The following is a 7,271-nucleotide window of genomic DNA, read 5'->3' as shown; positions in this document are numbered from 1 at the left end:
AACTTGTAATCATTTGCCTTCCTGAAACAGACAAAATGTCAACAAATACATATTGTAGTATTAGTTTGATATATCAAAAAGGAAAAGTGCTCTAATGACACCATAATAAATGTTAATGTGAAAACTTAATGGCCACATTAGTGACATGATAACTACAGTCTCAGATCTGTGCTGTTCACCGTGTCATACTTTTATTTCATAGAATGGTTGTGACTTCCTGTACTATGTGAAGCATCTTCCAGCACCCATTCTAAAATCAATTCCAGACTAAACATTTAAAAGCAGTCATTTATATACTAATAACATCTCATAATTAAATGACAACATCTATTCCCATCATGATGTTACCAGTTAGACAAGTTATCAGTTATTTGTTATCAGTTATTCTACCTGAATCAATAACTTCTGATTCATTTTAGTTTATATGCTGACAACAGTATATTTCCAACATCCAATGAGCTTGTTACTCTTTCTGTACATTTCTGATGATTTCTTTTCTTTTTCTTTTTCTTTCTTTTTTTTTCCATTATAGTAATATGAAGAGGAGAAGAAGAAAAACCAAAGTCAAAATAGCCAGATTTTCTAAGCCAGGAATAATGAGGATGAATGGAGCATCATTTCAGCTTGGGAGGAGATACTAGTCAGTTATTTTCTGACTCCGAAAAAGGATTTCCACCAGCTGTCTGCATGATGAACAGTACCTCATTTTTATCAGCTTAAGGCCTACAAAAAGAATAAAATCAAAGATCTGTGTAGAAGCTAGAAGTGAGTCTGAATTTCTTCTGATTACAAAAGCATTGCCAAAGCATGAGGAAAAGAAATCACAAAGGCCAAAGGTGGAGTTGAAACTGAAAGGAGATGTAAATGTCAACATGTAAGTTTTCTGCAGGTACATCAACAGAAAAGAAAACAAACAAACAAACAAAGTCATGAAAAATATTCAGTTGCTGAAAGGTAGGTGTAAATGCAGCAACAAAGGAGACAGAAACATTGTAACAGACTATACTGGCTTTATAAGATATCCTAGCAGTGAAATTAGGATAGAAAGAGGTGCCTTCTTAGTTGTGGAAGGCAAAAGTGGGGAAAAATTAATGAACTAGATGCACACATACAATGCACAGAACTAGTCAGGGTGCATCTGAGGGACTTGGCCAATGTAGAAAACAACAACAACAAAAAAGCCATCATTGCAGGAAGAAAACACAAGGGGTATTTAAAACTCAGAGCACCTTATCTAAGACCCTAGAGAAAGTTATGGGGTGAGCCTCACAACCTCCTAAGAACGAGGTAATTCAGAACAGTCAGCATGACTTAGTCTGGGACAAATTTTACTTGACCAGCCTGAATGCCTTTCATCATTATACTGGCTCTGAGCAAGGCAGGCTGATTCACTGTGACTTTATGAGGCTTCATACACATTTTTAAATAAGATCTTTTAATCAGACTTGACAGATGTATTTTGGATGGGGGTAGTACAAGATAGGTGAAAAGCTGAGTGGACTGACATGTCCATCCAACCAACAGGCTGCTAGTAGCTATATTCCTCAGGAACTGATACTGAGACCAATAAGATTATCAGTTATTACCTTCAGTGGTGGTATAGATAATTGCACACAAAGCAACCTCCTGAAGCTTGCATGGTGGAAGAGGGGGCAATTAGTATTAAATTGGAGTGTAAATTAGTCTCTCTAAAGACTGGAAAAATGCAATGCCAGGTACTTCATGAAGTTCAGCAAAATCCAAAGCAAGGATGCAAAACTTCTTCAGTTAGAGATTTATAAATAAAAGTCTTACAATAGTTAAGCTGTGAACCAGGCTGCCTAGAGATTCTGTGGACATTCTGACACAGTTAGTGTCAGGCCTCTGGTCCAACTTAAATTGTTTTACAGTTTAATGACGTAGTATTGACAACTGCAGTATAGAAAGGCCTTTGGCATCTTTAGAGTTAAGTGGTAAATGAAGAGAGATTTGACATTGCAGTGGTTATATTTATGTGAGAAAATAAATTCTAATTATGTTCTGTCTGTAGTCCCAGTTTAGAACTGTTTTCATTCCTGAATCCCAATGGGATAATGGCAGTTGTGCTGCCTCATATATTTACTGTGAAAATTGCTGCACTAATCCGAGGTACCTTAAGCCAAGATCAGGAAGGTAATAATAAGCTCTGATGTTTCTATGTTGTTACTACCCCATTATCTCAAAAGCTCCTCGAAAACTTACCTATCACACACCACTATGTAAAAACAGAAAGACACAACTGTTCTACTGACCTGACCAAATATCCAATATATCATACTTTTCCATGGAATTTCCAAAAGATAAAGAAGGTACCATAGGTCTGTTTTAAGCAATGGACCAACTCCATTTTGCAGAAAGAAGTGGAACTAGGCAAGCATCCCACAATGCAATTAAACTGAAGAATATGGAATGAACAGTGAAAAATAAATCATGAAGAAATAAAACTAAGGAAATGTATTAACTCCGGGGATACTGCCACCAACATCTGATGTGGTTAGTGCAGATCAGTACTGGGCAGGAACACATTCGCTTGAATAAATGGGGAAATTGCAAGGCTAAATTTCCCGAGCTATTACACATACATTTCCTTGAGTTTGTTTCATCTGCATTAAATCATTTGCTGTCTTGCTTATCTTAGCTTTAAATCTGCATGCTGCTAACTCTTTTAGTTGAATTAAAGTGATTTGTGAGTGAACTAGGATAAGAATTCTCCAGTCTTTCCTCTGCCCCTGCAAACACTTGCAGTGGCAGTGATGAATTATTCATTCATGCATGCCAGCCACTCTAGTCTAATTTCTGAACAAACGTGGGAAGGACATCTGTGATGTCTTACGCTGTGGTCACCCCCCTTTTCTCTCTAATAGTCCATGAAGAGCGCTATGAGTAACACTGTCTAAGCCTCTGGAGATTTTAACAACTAGGCCATGACAGTGGGATCCAGAAAGAAAAGGAGCTAAATATTTAACATGAGATTTGAGCAGAAGTTTGGCAACACTTAATTGAGTGTTTTGATCCAATAAAAATCCTTCTCTTGCACAAGAAATGCTCGAATCATACAAGTGTCTACATTTCCCTCCTGTAAATCAAGCCCTGTAACACAGGTATTGACAATACTGGCACCTAATCCTAATGGTAGTCTATGCCTAGTACTTTTCCAGATTTTGGAATGCCAGTTTGAAGGAATATAGGCTTAAGATTGTATAAAGCACCTGACTTCAGCAAATAGAAGCTGCATCCACACAAACTGAAGTAACACCCAAGGCACTCCCTAATACTTCACACACACACATGATATTTCCTGCTCAGCAGCCTAGTCAGCCACTGATGTGCCTGTCTTCTGAGCAAGAAGGGTATTCTGCACAGTGAGCTAACCACCCCAAGTCACACATCTGCAACATGGGTGTTCTACCAACTAGGTTTGACAATATAATATCTGTACTGGGAATCAGTAAGTACATCTGAAGTGATGTCTTCTTTCTGGGAGCGCAGATACTGCATTTTTCTCCTCTCTATGTAGGCTCTTAATTACACATTGTACATTCCAAGAAGAAATCTTTCCCTCCTACTGACTTACCTCTTTCCCAGGCCAAGGACATTATCAGCAAAGAAAATCATTTTGAGCAGTGTCATCATCCATATGGATTCTTTACCTCTGATTTTGAAAGATGTCAGAGGAAGTGAAGGAAACAATACTAGAGAATACTAGAAAATCCCACTCTCACTCATCCTCACTCGTGTGTAAAAGAAATCCTTTATATTTCCATTCAGTGAACTTCTCTGTGCAGTGAAAGTAAATACCTGACTTCTGATAAAGTTCTAAAACTTTCCCAAGATGGGAATTATTAATGGAAGAGGGTAAGAAATGTGGTAAACTGTGTTTCCTGAGGTACTGGAAGTAAGCAAGGCAAATTACTCTTCTGAGGAAGGTTTTATATGCCAGTATTATTTGCTCTTAAGAAGATTTACTTCTGTCTCCACTGAGCATCTGTATTTGCTACAGAATTCAGCTTCTTTGATTTAGCATCATGATCCCTTGCACTGAAGACTGCTTTTTGTTGTTTGTTTTTTTTTTTCACTGAAATGATTGTTTGGAGTAGGGTTTGGTCACCTGCATTCCACCCATGTTTAGGATCATATGTAAAAATGGTTGTCTGTGTTTCCTTTCCTGCTTTTTGACTACCTTCTAGTCTGTAATTTCTAGAAGTAAACTTTACAAAAAATATGGTGATGCTAAGAGTGCTCAGTAGGCAACCACAATCTCTGCAGACACCTCCTACCCTTTCCAGAGATCTGTCTGCCTGCACTCAAAGGCAGGTCTGACACAGCACACCCATATAACTTGAGATAACACTGTTAGAAAAAAGCTGAGCTGTAAGAAGGATCTGTAAGATGCTTTCTCTGGGGCCTCTTGTATTGGGAGCTGCATTTAAACTCTTCTGTTGGAGGACATCTAAGATATACTCTACATTTGTACGCCTATACTTGGCATTACACTTTGCTTGAGGCTCACACTCTGACTGCCTCGCTGAACCTGGTCTGGTTTGTGCTTCATCTCTACAGAGTGGTCTGAAGAAGCCTGGACTATAAACTTACCTGGTTACTGCCATAGGACTTGCTCTATTTAATACACTGCGAGATTAAACCCCTTCTTGGTGAGGGCCTTATCCAGCTGGTCCTGCTGCTACCATTGTCTCCACTGTACAAAAGTTCTCCACTCTAAGACTAAAACCAAAATTAGATACACGAATTTCTTACACATCTCTTATACAGATGAGACTCAGTTTCACGAGTGTGCCCTGCTACAAGTTTAATTTCACCTTGGCTGCCCCATATCATGAACTAGTGAGATTCCCACTTAAACTGGATTCATTTCTGATGTCTAAAGCTTTCTTAACATTTACTACAATTTCAGAAACAGTTTGCAGACATCTGCCACTCATCTGTCCAATGCTTCCTTTCCAGTCTGTGTTGAGAATAAACACTTCCAGGACACAAGTTACCTTCTCCTTCCATAAACTTCTAGAAGAGGTCAGCTGTATCAAATCCAAAAAATCTGCATTTAGTGCAAGGTGACTGTCTGAAATGTAGATATCTACACTGCTGTAAACAGTGATAGAACCACTGTACCTATCAGTCAAACATAAAATGTTCTTATTGACAAAAGGAATAGTAGCTCATTGACCAAGGACAGAGGTAACTGCCTTTAGAGCCTTGGAGTCTTACCTAGGTGTTAACAGAAGTTCAGGTCTCCAGACAGAAGATACAGATGAATAGTATCAATCTCATATCCCAGGCTGCCAGCCTCTTTCTTTTCTCACAAAGCATTGCAAAAGCTTCTCAGTCTATGTAGGTGCCTAATGAAAACAACATTCAAAACCTCACTATTCAATCATAAAGCAAAATTCTTATTTTTTGTTAAATCACACTTAGAGCCTCTAGACACCAACACAGCACAAATAAAAAGAATAGAGTAAAAAGTGGCCAAATCATAGTAAAACAACAAAATTATCAGCCATGCTTTTCACTCTTCTGAAACACAGATTTCCATTAACGGATGGCATAATCTTTGAATTTAACAGCTCTCATACTCAGGAGGATCAAATTAAAGATAAGAAAGTGAACAAAATAACTGTAATTCTACAAATGTTGCAATATTTGTTTGATGAGAAACTCAGTCTGAACGGTATTTAACATTAATTAAGAAGTCAGAAATTAAAATTGCTTTGGCCTCAGATTTAAGAAAAACAGAAGGCTTCCTTTTCTAGCCAAAGCATTTTGGATTATGTTTTTCTGCTGCAGTTACACAAAGCTTTTAATTCTGTACAATATTTTGGAACATGTTTTGTCTGGAAGTCTTTTCCAAACCAGCTAATAATACACTGAACCTTCCCACTAGCTTAGATTCTTGTTGTTTTTGTTGTTATTGGTCACTGTGGGTTTTTTTGTTTGTTTGTTTGTTTTCTTTTTTTGGGGGGAGGGGATATTTGCTCCCAGCACCTCCCCCACCCCTAGAATAAAATATGGTATTAAATGTACAAGTAATTTTAGCTTTTTAATTTAATTTAAATTGAGCTAAAGCATAACACCTACATCCAATTCCTTTTATCTGTGACTTTTAAAATAATACTAATTTTATGAATAAAAACAGTTGGATATCTCTTGGCAAAATATTTTCTTAATTAATTAAAGCCTGAAATTAATGCTAATTGCTAAAACTCAGGTATCACATTATCAGTTCAGTAACTTCAATAACTTGTGTCTGTGTATTATTGCTTAACTTTAGTAAATCCATAGCTTTCTGAATGGGTACTTAACCTCTTGGCACTGTCATACAACATATAAGCACTCAAGCAAGGATGTAATTCATAGGATTCAGCAACCTCAATGAGTAGTCTGAAATAAGAGAGGACCTAAGAGATCTTGCACTTTGATTTCAGCTTCTCATTTTGTTACAAGAACTCTGTTGCAAGACTTTTCTGGGTCCCAAAACAGTCCAGAAAAGACAAGCAACTGAAGAGGCTTAGTTGTGTTCAAGTGTGGTTGCTGCATTTATAAATTTCAAAATATATTCAAAAATTCAGTGAACTAAAGCCTTTTTTCCCCCTTTATATGCTGTTAAATATTTTCATTCATCTGTCTGAATTTTTAAAACATGAGCTACTACTAACTGAGCATGCTAGATATATTTTGACATTAGATTGTATGGAAAACTATACTGAATCCTATTTCAGCAAGAATGTGACAGTCTCCTCCAACTAATGTGCAGTCCAATAAGCTACCATTGTATGTATTTGCTAGCAATCATATTTGGAACAATTAATTTTCTGTCTGAATGTTCTTTGTTCCTTTGTTATTTGAAAATGACTGTAAATAGATGGGTGAAATATGTGCTGGAGAAATTAAGAAGTCGTTCTCCTATGAAATGCAAGCCCTAGTATTTTACATATTTCCTTCTCTTACTCATCAAGTCATAAAGTAGTCACTGACATTGTATGAAGGAACACACTAAGTATACCAATTGAGAGAAAAGAGGGCAAAACTGGCTTATTGTGTCATCAGTTGCTGCCATTGCAAGTGCAGCCTGCAACTCTATAACTAGAATGGAGACCATCTGAGAAGTAGCTCAATTTTTGTCTCCTCAAAATCTTTTTGACACCTACTCTGTGTTTTAACATTCACAAAGATCTAAATTCCAACAGATTTTCACTATCAGGTCTATATACAATTATTCATGTGCTTATATTTGAACAATT

The sequence above is a fragment of the Cyrtonyx montezumae genome, unplaced genomic scaffold (assembly GCF_038088225.1).
Source record: "Cyrtonyx montezumae isolate F1298 unplaced genomic scaffold, pur_monq_1.0 scaffold_8, whole genome shotgun sequence".
NCBI lineage: Eukaryota > Metazoa > Chordata > Aves > Galliformes > Odontophoridae > Cyrtonyx > Cyrtonyx montezumae.
Note: the sequence above shows the minus strand (reverse complement) of the source record.